This window comes from Bufo gargarizans, chromosome 6 (assembly GCF_014858855.1).
Source record: "Bufo gargarizans isolate SCDJY-AF-19 chromosome 6, ASM1485885v1, whole genome shotgun sequence".
NCBI lineage: Eukaryota > Metazoa > Chordata > Amphibia > Anura > Bufonidae > Bufo > Bufo gargarizans.
The window spans coordinates 176,423,501-176,437,750 of record NC_058085.1 but is presented as its reverse complement, the minus strand read 5'-3'; the positions used below and the strand labels follow the sequence as shown (position 1 = coordinate 176,437,750).

Genomic DNA, 14,250 nt, shown 5'->3' with positions numbered 1-14,250 from the left:
AGAACATTTGGCGCATCATAAAGAGAAAGGTGCAACAAAGAAGGCCCAAGACGATTGAACAGTTAGAGGCCTGTATTAGACAAGAATGGGAGAGCATTCCTATTTCTAAACTTGAGAAACTGGTCTCCTCGGTCTCCAGACGTCTGTTGAGTGTTGTAAGAAGAAGGGGAGATGCCACACAGTGGTGAAAATGGCCTTGTCCCAACTTTTTGGAGATTTGTTGACACCATGAAATTCTGATTCAACATATTTTTCCCTTAAAATTGTACATTTTCTCAGTTTAAACTTTTGTTCCGTGATTTATGTTCTATTCTGAATAAAATTTTAGAAGTTGGCACCTCCACATCATTGCATTCAGTTTTTATTCACGATTTGTATAGTGTCCCAACTTTTTTGGAATCCGGTTTGTAGAAAACATCCAAAAATGACCCCATTTTAGAAACTACACCCCTCAAGGTATTCAAAACTGATTTTTCAAACTTTGTTAACCCTTTAGGTCTTCCATAAGACTTCATGGCAAATGGACATAAAATTTAAGAATTTAGATTTGTTTGAAAATTTTCCAATATAATTTTTTTTTTCCAGGAACAAAGCAAGGGTTAACTGCCAAACAAAACTCAATATGGGTTGCCTTGATTCTGTAGTTTGCAGAAACACCCCATATGTGGTGGTAAACTACTGTTTGGCCAAATAGGAGGACACAGAAGGAAGGGAACGCCATATGGTTTTTGCAAGGCAGATTTTGCAGGACTGGTTTTGTTTATACTGTGTCCTATTTCAAGCCCCCGGTTGCACCCCTAGAATAGAAATTCCAAAAAAGTGACTCCATCTAAGAAAGTACACCCCTCAAGGTATTCAAAACTGGGTTTACATATGTGGTCGTAAACTACTATTTGGCTAAACAACAGGACATAGAAGAAGGGGAACTCCATTTGTTTTTTGGAAGGCAGATTTGCAAGGCAGATTTTGCAGGACTAGTTTTGTTTATACCGTGTCCTATTTTAAGCCCCCTGATGCACCCCTAGAGTAGAAACTCCATAAATGTGACCCCATCTAGGAAACTACGGGATAAGGTGGTTGTTGTTTTGGGACTATTTTAGGGCAAATATGATTTTTGGTTACTCTGCTCTATATTACACTTTTTTGAGGCAAGGTAACAAAAAAATGTAATTCTAAAATTGTTTCTACATTTGCTATTTAGTTTTGTGTAACACCTAAAGGGTTAACAAAGTTTGTAAAGTAACTTTTGAATACCTTGAGGGGTTTAGTTTCTTAGATGGGGTCACTTTTTTGGAGTTTGTAGTCTAGGCTACATCAGGGGGGCTTCTAATGGGAAATGGTGTAAATAAACCAGTCCATCAAAATCTGCCGTCCAGAAACCATATGGCGTTCCCTTCTTTCTATGCTCTGCCGTGTGGCTATATAGCCATTTACGACCACATATGGGGTGTTTCTGCAAACTACAGAATCAGGGCAATAAATATTTAGTTTTGTTTGGCTGTTAACCCTTTCTTTATTACCGGAAAAAATGGATTCAAATGGAAATTTTGCCAAAAGTTTTGGCACCGATACCTAATATGTCTACATTTTAAAATGTATTTAGATTTTACACTATATTATCATTTTAGGAACCCAAAAAAATATATTTTAGTATCTCCATAGCCTGGGAGCTACATTTTTTTTTTTTGTTGGGCGACTATCTAATGTAGGGGCTCATTTTTTGAGTGATGATATGGCGGTTTTATTGGCACTAATTAGGGGTGCATATGACATTTTGATCGCTCGCTATTACACTTTTTGTGATGTTAGGTGACAAAAAATTGCTTTTTTTTACACTTTTTTTTATTTTTTTTTACGCTGTTCATCTGGGGGGTTGGGTTACATGTTATTTTTATAGAGAAGATTTTTACGGACGCGGCGATGCCCAATATGTATGGCTCTCAGACTTTGGAGACACTAAGCAGGCATCCTCAAACTGCGGCCCTCCAGATGTTGTAAAACTACAATTCCCACCATGCCCTGCTGATGGCTGTAGGTTGTCTGGGCATGCGGGGAGTTATAGTTTTACAACATTTGGAGGGCCGCAGTTTGAGGATGCCTGCACTAAAACTAATATTTTTTGGGTGAAAAAATGGTTCAGTGTCTCCAAAGTCTGAGAGCCATAGTTTTTTATGTTCTCTAGGGGACTGTTGGGGATTATAAAAATTTAGTACTGCATGGAAGTGTGATACTCCCTGAAGCAATCGATAACGCAGAGGCCCGGATGATCGGGGCAAGTGTCACATTGAGTGGTGGTGTCCTTCCGTATCCCCCTCCTGTGACACACTCTGCATCTTTTTTGGGTTCGTCCCTTCTTTCCAGTATGGGGGACCACACCTGGAAAATATTGGCCAGGGACGATCCGGGCACCTCCAATTCCTGAGGTACTCCGGCCTGCTCTTTCCCGGTCTGAAAAAATCAGGTCCTTGAGGACTGCCTGATAGAATTGAAGGAATGTCCCTGTGCTGCCAGCGCTTCGGGATAGTACAAAAGCGTTGTACAAGGCAACCTGTACCAAGTAGACCGCAACTTTTTTGTACCATGCCCGGGTTTTGCGCATGGCATTTTATGGCTTGAGGACTTGATGAGAGAGAACAACTCCTCCCATATACCGATTGTAGTTGACGATACAATCGGTCTTGAGGACCGTTGCCGCGGTACCTCGCACAGGGACAGGGGTGATGCTGTTACCGTGGATTGTGGACAGTACAAGGACATCCCTCTTGTTTTTTTTTTCTCCTAACTTTTCCCTTCTATCCCTGCCTAACGGTGCCTCTTCCTTACTGACCCTAACCTACCTGGAGGGTGATGGGTGCCGATGGGGGGGGATCACAGGAGCCTGGTGAGGACTGTGCTGGACGGTGCAGGTGCTGAACAGGAAGAGGAGGGGAGAGAGGAGCGCTGGAAGTTTGAATCTCCCGCCTCTCTCCCTGCACCAATCAGCACCCTGGACAGCGGCATTCAGCACCACGGCCAGCACCGCCACTCCCAAATGCTTGGACTGTGATTGGTGATGTGTAACCACACCATCGATCAGTCCTTTTCCGGTTCATCGGGTCAAGACCTGCGGTTTGCTGCGATCGCCGATACGGCGGGGTCACATGACCCCCCCCCCCCCCCGGCGTTGTGACAAGATGCCCAATGAATGATTTCAGCAGGCATCCTGTTCCGATTAACCCCCGCTACGTCATGACCGGTATGTCATGGGTCCTTAAGGACTCGGGAAACATGCCATATCGGTACCTCATTCGTCCCTAAGGGGTTAAAGGGGTATTCTGGGTGGTAAAACTATCCCATATCCACAGGATAGGAGATAATGTTTAGATTGTTGGGGGTCCTACCACTGGGGCCCCCACTGATCATAAGAACGAGGGCCCCATACCCCCTGCAACTCCCCTGAAATGATAGGAGTGACTGGTCACACATGGAGGCGGCCACTCTATTAATTTCTAAGGGATTTCCAGAGATAGCCGGGCACTGGTATGGGGCCCCTGTTCTCATTGATCAGTGGTGATCCCAGTGGTAGGACCCCCTACAATCTTAAAGTTAAGCCCCTTTAAAGAATACCCCTTTACAGACTACAAGGAGTAAAAACTGTAACTCAAACTGTACAAATTAATGCAAATAGAATGCAGAATTGGGCTACTATGCTATATAACTAACATTAGTCAAAGCTGAAGCTTACTTAGCTTTTCCAATCTCATCCAGGTGTCCTGTTAAGGCTACATCACAGAAGCCACTTCACAAGCTCAAAACACTTTTAGGTTGCCCATTGACTTCAATTGGTACAATGTGTAATACCCTAGACCAGGTATGTCCAAACTGCAGCCCTCCAACTGTTGCAAAACTACAACTCCCAGCATGCCTGGATAGCTTACAGCTATTAGGGCATGCTGGGAGTTGTAGTTTTGCAACAGCCGAGGGCCGCAGTTTGGACATGCCTGCCCTAGACCTAAGTGTACTACTATTGTTTTGTGCTGCATTCTTGTATGTTTTATATACAACACTATGGATTTTACATGTACCATGTTATTTCATTTAGCAGGGGAGGTAAGGGCTGGCAATGGGTGGCTGTAACATGGTTAACCACCCTGTTCCACTCCTCCCAGTAGAGTAGGCTTGTCTGACTTCTTGCCAGGAGTGGTAAGTCTAGTAGAGTGAGAGAGCCTGGAGAGTGTGCAAGATGTGAAGGGGACCTGAGAGATCCTTCCCTGTTAGTGGGAGAGTTGGAATTTCTTTGCAGTCTGCATTGGAGATATGGATATCTCCATTTGCCGTGCACTCCTAACTAACCTGTCTGTCCCATAGGCTGATGTTAATTAGTGTAAGTATAAAGCTGTAGCCTGCTCTCACTGTATTCATTGGAGGCCACTTGGCACCAGGAGAGGTAAAATACAGAGTGACCTCAGCATACATGTGGCAACTGCATCCCATGAATGGGGGCCAGTTGGCACCAAAAGAGGTAGTATTTTGTGTAGGTTCCTGTCCAAAAGAGATCACCTTGCCGGGGTGGACAGGTACAAAATGTATTTGCCAAGAATCTCACATTTATATAATGAGCATAGCATTAGCACTAGTATATTTTCTATAGTATGGCATTTTCTATATTTTGGTATTTGTGTTTGCAGAGTGCTGTTGCATTGTGTTTGTTTTTGCTTTTCAGCCATGGTGAAGTGCACCTGCCCATTGGCGTGTGCTGACTAACCCCCATTTTTTTCTTAGTTCGTAGAACACCCACTCTCAAGAGCCATACTGAGGTCTAGGATCCAGAGATCCCTCTCCTGCCAGAAAGTTGGGAAGTAGTTCGTGGAGCTCTCACTCTGAAGAATCAAACTGAAAACACTAAGTTGAGGTGAAAGGAATACAGCCAAGCCAACTGTCACCAGACAACCATTAGGCTAGTAACACCTAAATGCAGAACCAGAGCTACCCAATATTCCACCATACCTCCTCAGTTGGTGCCAAAGAAGTGCTGCACTAAAAGCCTACTGCTACTGTATGTATTTTCAAATTCCATGTTGCACTTAGTAACGAGGACTTTGTTACGTTCAACTCTGGCCTCATTCTTTAGTACTATAACTTTCACTGTAATGGACCACAGTCAGCAACGGCCTAGGATAGTACACTGTGACATCACAGTGCTATATCTGGGCCACTACTGCTTCTATTTTCTACACCGGCTCCAACAGGGGCTCATGTAACGAATGGAAATAAAACAAGTTTACTGGTGCTCTTACTTAAAAAAGTTGAGTATGCTTCAAGGAAAGTCAGTGCCGCAATGACAAAGTGAGGAAGTAAAAGAGGAATTCCTGCGCTTACTCGCTGAACACACCTAAGTACCAGTGACTAGAAGCGGGGTTCTACCCATCTGCTGTCCTCTAAGTTGCAATTAGTATCTATATGTGACACCGTCATGCCTACCTGAACTTGTAGAGCAGAGTCCGTGATCTTGATGTGTAGTGATGAATACTTGATAGTTGTCCCAATCCTCCAATCCAGTGGAAGCAGTTAGGCTGTGTAGTTTGAAAACATGCCCTGGCCGGCAGCATGTTGCCTATTCAAGAAAGCTTGCACTCCAGATTGGAGTGCCGTTGATGTCACGTTATCCTCTAGCTACTGGAGCTGTTGTGGACCAAAAATCCCACAGATTTTACTGAGGAAGAAAGGCGATCCTGACATAACCCCATCAGTAGATATCGGTAAATGGGGCTAGCAATACCACAGAGGGGTTGTATAGTGTGCTACACTTTGCCCCAGCAGAGCCAAATACAAACCGGATTCCAAAAAAGTTGGGACACTATGCAAATTGTGAATAAAAACTGAATGCAATGATGTGGAGGTGCCAACTTCTAATATTTTATTCAGAATAGAACATAAATCACGGAACAAAAGTTTAAACTGAGAAAATATACCATTTTAAGGGAAAAATAGGTTGAATCAGAGTTTCATGGTGTCAACAAATCCCCAAAAAGTTGGGACAAGGCCATTTTCACCATTGTGTGGCATCTCCTCTTCTTCTTACAACGTTCAACAGACGTCTGGGGACCGAGGAGACCAGTTTCTCAAGTTTAGAAATAGGAATGCTCTCCCATTCTTGTCTAATACAGGCCTCTAACTGTTCAATCGTCTTGGGCCTTCTTTGTTGCACCTTTCTCTTTATGATGCGCCAAATGTTCTCTATAGGTGAAAGATCTGGACTGCAGACTGGCCATTTCAGTACCTGGATCCTTCTCCTACGCAGCCATGATGTTGTGATTGATGCAGAATGTGGTCTGGCATTATCTTGTTGAAAAATGCAGGGTCTTCCCTGAAAGAGATGATGTATGGATGGGAGCATATGTTGTTCTAGAACCTGAATATATTTTTCTGCATTGATGGTGCCTTTCCAGACATGCAAGCTGCCCATGCCACACGCACTCATGCAACCCCATACCATCAGAGATGCAGGATTCTGAACTGAGCGTTGATAACAACTTGGGTTGTCCTTGTCCTCTTTGGTCCGGATGACATGGCGTCCCAGATTTCCAAAAAGAACTTCGAATCGTGACTCGTCTGACCACAGAACAGTCTTCCATTTTGCCACACCCCATTTTAAATGATCCCTGGCCCAGTGAAAATGCCTGAGCTTGTGGATCTTGCTTAGAAATGGCTTCTTCTTTGCACTGTAGAGTTTCAGCTGGCAACGGCGGATGGCACGGTGGATTGTGTTCACTGACAATGGTTTCTGGAAGTATTCCTGAGCCCATTCTGTGATTTCCTTTACAGTAGCATTCCTGTTTGTGGTGCAGTATCGTTTAAGGGCCCGGAGATCACGGGCATCCGGTATGGTTTTATGGCCTTGACCCTTACGCACAGAGATTGTTCTAGATTCTCTGAATCTTCGGATGATGTTATGCACAGTTGATGATTTTTCTCTGGGTAACACCTTTCTGATATTGCTCCACTATCTTTCTGCGCAACATTGTGGGAATTGGTGATCCTCTACCCATCTTGGCTTCTGAGAGACACTGCCACTCTGAGAAGCTCTTTTTATACCCAATCATGTTGCCAATTGACCTAATTAGTGTTAATTGGCCTTCCAGCTTTTCGTTATGCTCAAATTTACTTTTTCCAGCCTCTTATTGCTACTTGTCCCAACTTTTTTGGGATTTGTTGACACCGTGAAAATTTGAATCAACGTATTTTTCCTTTAAAATTATACATTTACTCGGATTAAACGTTTGATCTGTCATCTACGTTCTATTACAAATAAAATATTGACATTTGCCATCTCCACATCATTGCATTCAGTTTTTATTCACAATTTGTTTAGTGTCCCAACTTTTTTGGAATCCAGTTTGTACCACAGTGTAGCACAATATACTGCCCCAGCAGCATCAAATACCACAATTCAGCACAATATACTACCCAAGCAGAACCAAATACCACAATGCAACATAATATACTGCCCCAATAAAACCAAATACTACAATGCAGTACAATATACGGCCCCAGCAGCACCAAATACAACAATGCAACATAATATACTGCCCCAGCAGAGCCAAATACCACAATATACTGCATAGTAGCACCAAATACCACAATGCAGTACAATATACTATCCCAGCACAGCCAAATACCACAATGCAGCACAATATACTGCCTGTAACGGGGTTCCAAAGGTGCACTCAGTCTCCCATTAGCTGCAGACCTGCTGCTTAGCTTCGGGAGTGAGGATCTGTGCTTGACTTCGTTCCCAGGGCGGCTTTGCTAGCTGGGAGGTTCCCTGCTCCTAAGTCTGCCTTGAGCGCCGAGCTGATCACTCGGTGCTCGACTGGTTGGTCTGTCGGTCATGTGACGCTGGCCACGTCACATGACCCTCACTCCCCACTATAAATACAGGCAGCCTGCTGGGACAGGTTGCCTGTTAATTTAGGTTCCACCTGTGATGTTGTATTTCCTGGCGTACTTACCGCCTGCTGTTTCCTGGCGATCCTCTGCCTGCTCCTTGTGTACTTTGCTGCTCTCCTGGTATTCTGACCCCGGCCTCCTCCTGACGGTCCTCTGCTTACTCCTTTGGTACTTCATGACTCTCCTGGTATTTATGACCCCGGCTTCTACTGACTATTCTCTGCTTGCTCCATTTGTACTTTGTAGCTTTCCTGGTATTGACTCGGTCCGTTCATGTTCTGTTTGTCTGTCTGTCATCCCTGCACTTAGTTCAAGCTAGGGATTGCCGTCCAGTTGTCCCCTGTCATTAGGACTCGCGAGGCAAGTAGGCAGGGCCAGGGGTAAGGGTGGAGCGCAGTGGTCACTTCCCTCCCCCCTGTGTGTGTGTGTACGCGACCGTTACACTGCCCCAGCAGCACCAAATACCACAATGCAGCACACAATACTGCCCCAGCAGAAACAAATACTACAGTGCAACACAATATACTATCCAAGTAGAACCAAATACTACAGTGCAGCACAAGTTACTGCCCCAGCAGAACTAATTTTTGTGCTATGGTATTTGATTCTGTTGAGGGAGTATATTGTGCTGCACTTTGGTATCTTTTTCTGCTGTAGAACCAAATACCACAATGCAGGACAAAATACTGCACCAGTATAACAAGAAGTTCTGCTGGGGCAGTAAATTGTGCTGCACTGTGGTATTTGGTTCTGCTGGGACAGTAGATTGAGCTGCATTGTGGTATTTGGTTCTACTGGGGCAGTTATCTTTAAAAAAAATATAGAGAAGGGGGCTGAGGAGGTGAGGTGCGGGTCACACTAGTGAGTCAGGGTTACTAACAGCATACTGCCTGCCAGCCAAACATACAGGAGAATACAGCACCACATACCTTTTACATTCAGTTACATCTTCTGTGATGTAGACATTCTTTTTCCTCTTCACTATTCAGCCCAGACTGTCATGGCAAATTCTTTCAGCTGTGTCTCGTCTCTGCAGAGTTTACTATGCAGACATGTTAAATACCTGACTTTTCCATCTACCTCCTCACCTTCTCAACACAAACTCCCTATCCTATTGCCCCAACAGTGTCATCTGCCGCTACCCCCAACACTGTGCCCACAGTGCTCCCCATTTCCCTTAAATACTATACTGATGAAAAAATAGTGCCCTCAGTAGTAATAATGCCCCCTAAAATGCCTCCATTAACAATAATGCCTATATAGTGCCCCTCAATAGCAAAGGTGCCCTCTCTAGTGCCTTTACCAATAATACCCCTTATAGTACTTCCAGCAATAGTATTGCCCTTTTTAGTGCCTCCAGCAATAATAACGCCCCCCTATAGTGCCCCCCAGTAATAATAATGTCCCCTAAAATGCTCCCAGTAATAATAATACTCCGCATTATGCTCCCAGTAATAATGCCTTTATAATGTCCCTTAATATGCCCCTGTAATAGAATTGCCCCTACAATGCCTTCTCCAATAATATCCGCTATTTTACCCCTAGTAAAAATGCCATTATAGTCCCTACAGTATTAATAATGTTCCCTTTAATGCCCATGTACAAAAAAAATCCCACTTTAGTGGCCCAGTTTTCAAATACCCTCAGTAATACCCCATATAGTATACCCATATATATAAAAAAAATGTCCCAGTAATGCTCCTTATAGTGCTCCAGTATTAAAATGGCCCTGGTGCCTTCTGTACTGTCCCCACTATAAAAAAAAAATCCCTAGACTGCCCCTAGTAATGCCCCCTATAGCGCTGCCAGTAATGTCCTCTCACAGTGCCCCGGTAGTAGTAATAAAATAGTGGAAAAATCTTCAGCACTCTTCCAGTATAGAAAATTCATAAAAGTGGGAGACCACTATCCAGCGCTGCAGGCATATAGATCAGTCTTCAGGTTTTGTAGTGATTTTTTATTAAAGTCAACGCGTTTCAAGGGCGGAGTGCCCCCTTCGTCAGGACAATTTACAGAATGCAAACTTACTTGTGATTGAGACATTTAAAACACTGTTTTGGCGGGTTAATCAGAGGGAGGTACAGAGATAAGGAGGGGCGTGTTTAGTATAATGAGGCTCCTAGATAGCCTTCAATTACGTCAATTAGAAGAAGATACTAGGAGATATGCACACTTGTATCTAATGTGTTAACTAAAGGAATATATTGTAGTGCAAAATGTGGGCTACAGTTGCGCTAGACTGAGCGCTACATGTGGCTGCTTCGTCCCTATTCTAAGCTGATACATTTGATACATTTTATATCACTAAAACATGCGCTCTCTTGCGCTGGTATCTCAAAAGAACCACAGCACACGGAGTTCTCCTATACAGAGCCAGAGCCATTTCCAGCTCTATGCTCTCTCTGTGTACAGCGATCCTCCGAGTCAGCTGCTCCGTAGAATACTGCCTGTCATATGAAAGCACCAGCGCTGCCCGATCTCTGGACTGGAAATAATAGCAATCCACGTCGTCATGTAAAATTCTGTATTTATTCATCAGCAGCAAACATTGCGATGTTTCCGCAAAAAGTCTTTATCAAGCAAAAATACTTTTTGTTGAAACGTCGCAATGTTTGCTGCTGATAAATAAATACATTTTCTATACTGGAAGAGTGCTGCAGATTTTTCCAATATTTTGCTACTACAAGGGAGCCCTAGCCTGGATCCCTATCTGCGGGTACCACTTTAAATTGGACCTCCTTATCAGGTACCTGGAGTAATGGCATGCTATTTACCCCACTTTTGGGCGTGTAGTGCTGCTTATCTTCCATTTGCAATCCTAGAGTAGTAATGTCCCCTCCATAGTGCCCTGAGTAGGAATGTGCCCCCAGTATTAATGTCTCCCCAAGTATCCCTCTAGTAATAATGTCCCCCACATTGCCCCTCCAGTAGTAATGTCTTCCACAGTGGTTCCCTTTGCAGTAATGTTCCCCAGTAATGTCTATCCAGTAGCAGTATCCCCTACACTGCCTCCTAATAGTAATGTCCCCCACAGTCCAGCCATATCATTCTCTGCCGTCCCCTTCTCCTTTTGCCTTCAATCTTTCCCAGCATCAGAGTCTTCTCCAATGACTCCTGCCTTCTCATTATGTGTCCAAAGTATTTCAGTATTGCTCCTTCCAATAAACATCAGGGTTAATTTCTTCAAGGATTGATTGGATCTTCTTGCAGTCCATGGAACTCTCAGAAGTCTTCTCCAGCACCACAGTTTGAAGGCGTTGATTCTTCTATGCTCAGCCTTCCTTATGGTCCAGCTCTCACAACCATACATTACTACAGGAAAAACCATTGCTTTGAACATACGAACGTTTGTTGGCAAGGTGACATCTCTGCTTTTAATTACACTGTCCAAGTTTGTCATTGCTTTCCTTTCAAGAAGGAAACGTATTTTAATGTCATGGCTGCAGTCACCGTCTGCAGTAATCTTTGAGCCCAAGAAAACAAAATCTAATACTACTTCCATTTCTTCCACCTCTATTTGCCAGGAGGGGATGGATCCTGATGCATGATCTTAGTTTTTTTTAATGTTGAGACTTAGGCCAACTTTTGCACTCTCCTCTTTCACCCTCATCAAGAGGCTCCTTAATTCTTCACTTTCTGCCATAAAAGTTGTATCATCTGCATATCTGAGGTTGTTGATATTTCTTCCAGCAATTCTAATTCCAGCTCTTGCTTTATCCAGTCCAGCATTTTGCATGATATATTCTGCATATAAGTTAAATAAATAGGGTGATAATATATAACCTTGTCATACTCCTTTTCTGATATTGAACCAATCAGTTGTTCCATGTACAGTCCTCACAGTTGCTTCTTGACCGGCATAAGTTCCTCAGGAGACATGTTAGGTGATCCGGTACTCCCATCTCTTTAAGAACTTGCCATAATGTATTGTGATCCACATAATCAAAGGCTTTGATGTAGTCAATGAAGCAGAAGTAGATCTGTAACGGACCGTTTCAGCAGACAAGGGGTTAAGATCCGTTTAGGCGATATGCCCCTTTCCGAGAGACAGGTACAGCTACTGCAGAACACCAACCTCCCGAACTGGATACAAAATAGCACTCCAAACTGGAACCTCGCAAATAGCTGTCAGCAGACGAACAGGAAAAGCGTCCAATCAGCTTACACTCCTGGCAATCAGTCTCTAACAGCATAAAGGGAATCCCCCCAATAACGAGACAAGGCTCCGTGTTGAGGGTCAAGCAGTGGTCTGAAGTGCTGGCACACCCAGCCTGGTTTTTATTACAGTTTTGCAAATACAGAGCAGATACAACACATCCCCACAATGCATCATGGTTTCCTCCCCTCTGTCCCGGAGACGACCGAAGACAATCCAATTATCTCTCAGGACAAAAGGGAGATCGCCAATACACATGTGGAGACAACAGGACAGACATCACCATTTAAACACACAATGGGACAATAGAAACACACCCACACAAAATCCTCCCCTCTGCCGATGATGACCATTGAACACAATGACGAATATAATTATCAAAGGCAGAGAAATACAGTTTTATAAAACATATCACAGGAACCCCAAAACATGCAATAACCCTATAACCAATATATCCTCGGAACCGGGGGATCTGGGTGAACCACATATCCAAAATTCACCCACATCCGTTCAGTAGTTTGGAAGATACAGTTACACTGAAAATATACAAGTTATACAGAAAATAGTCACTAATAAATGTGTCCCCTGTTTGGTAGTTTCAAACTACTGAATGATGTCTCTGCACCAAATACAGGCAAGATAGCACCGTGCTGAAAAGTCAGAACAGTGTCTGTGAGCTAAAATGGCCGCTATCTATTCTCACCATGTGCTTCATCCAAGCAAGTAAGGTAGAGGATGCAATTCAGGGACAGAGGGCTCCGTCCCAAGTGCCTTAAGACCCAATAACTTAAGGGACCATAATCCCAGGGCAGGAGGCTGGTAAACAGCCCCCTCCAAAACACCGTGGCGAGGTTGGTTTCGCCACAAGATCTTTTTCTGGAACTCTCTTGCTTTCTCCTTAATCCAGCGAAGGTTGGCAATTTGATCTCTCTGGTTGCCCTGCCTCTTCGAAAACCAGCTTGTTCTTCCGGTAGTTCTCGGTTCACATATTGCTGAAGCCTAGCTTGCAGAATCTTTAGCATAACCTTGCTAGCATGTGAGATGAGGGCAATTGTTCGGTAGTTTGAACATTCTTTGGCATTGCCCTTCTTTGGGATTGGGATGTAAATTGACCTTTTCCAGTCCTGTAGCCATTGCTGTGTTTTCCAGATTTGCTGGAATATTGAATGCAGCACCTTAACAGCATCATCTTTTACTATCATAAAAAAGCTTAGCTGGAATTCCGTCACCTCCACTAGCCTTGTTTGCAATGATTTCTAACGCCCACTTAACTTCACTCTCTAGAATGTCTGGCTCTAGGTCAATGCTCATACTATCAGGGTTAGCAGTGTAATTGAGATATTTTTTGTACAGTTCTTCTGTATATTCTTGCCATCTTTTCTTAATCTCTTCCACTTCTGTTAGGTCCCTACCGTTTTTGTCTTTTATCATATCCATTTTAGTGTGAAATGTTCCCTGGATGTCTCTAATTTTCTTGAAAAGATCTCTTGTTTTTCCAATTCTGTTGTTTTTTTTTTCTATTTCCTTGCATTGCTCATCTAGGAAGGCCTTCTTATCCCTCCTTGCTATTCTCCGGACGTCTGCATTCAACTGGCGATATTGTTCCATTTCTCTTTTGCCTTTTGCTTCCCTTCTTTCCTCAGCCATTTGTAAACCCTCCTTAGACAGCCATTTTGCTCTCTTGCTCTTCTTTTTCTTTGGAATGTTCCTTGTTGTTGCCTCTTGCTCCTCAGGTACCCTTTCTACCAGATCTATTCCCTTAAATCTATTTTTAACCTCCACTGCATATTCATAAGGGATATTATTTAAGTCATAATTGCAAGGTCTGGCATCTTTTCTGACTCTTCAATTTAAGTTTGAATTTTGCAATAAGAAGCTGATGATCTGAACCACAGTCAGCACCAGGTCTTGTTTTTGCTGACTGTACAGAACTTTTCCATCTCTGACTGCAGAGTATATAGTCAATCTGATTTCCTGGGCTTTTTCTCTGCCGCCCGGTTCTCTGGCCCTCCAGTCGGTGGAGGAATTTTTCAAAGCCCTGGGATTGATTTACGATGACCCAGATCGGGTCTCGATGGCAGAATCTAAATTGCGTAACTTAGGCCCAGGGTGATATTACTTATAACTCTGGGGTAGGGGAGGAACCCATGCAGTTGGGTCAGATA

At 43.6% G+C, this 14,250-nt stretch overlaps 1 pseudogene; it reads right to left on the bottom strand.

Annotated features, from left to right (window-relative positions):
* Positions 1-11,005: 11,005 nt before the first annotated feature.
* LOC122942073 lies at positions 11,006-13,732 on the bottom strand (annotated as a pseudogene).
* Between the last annotated feature and the right edge of the window lie 518 nt (positions 13,733-14,250).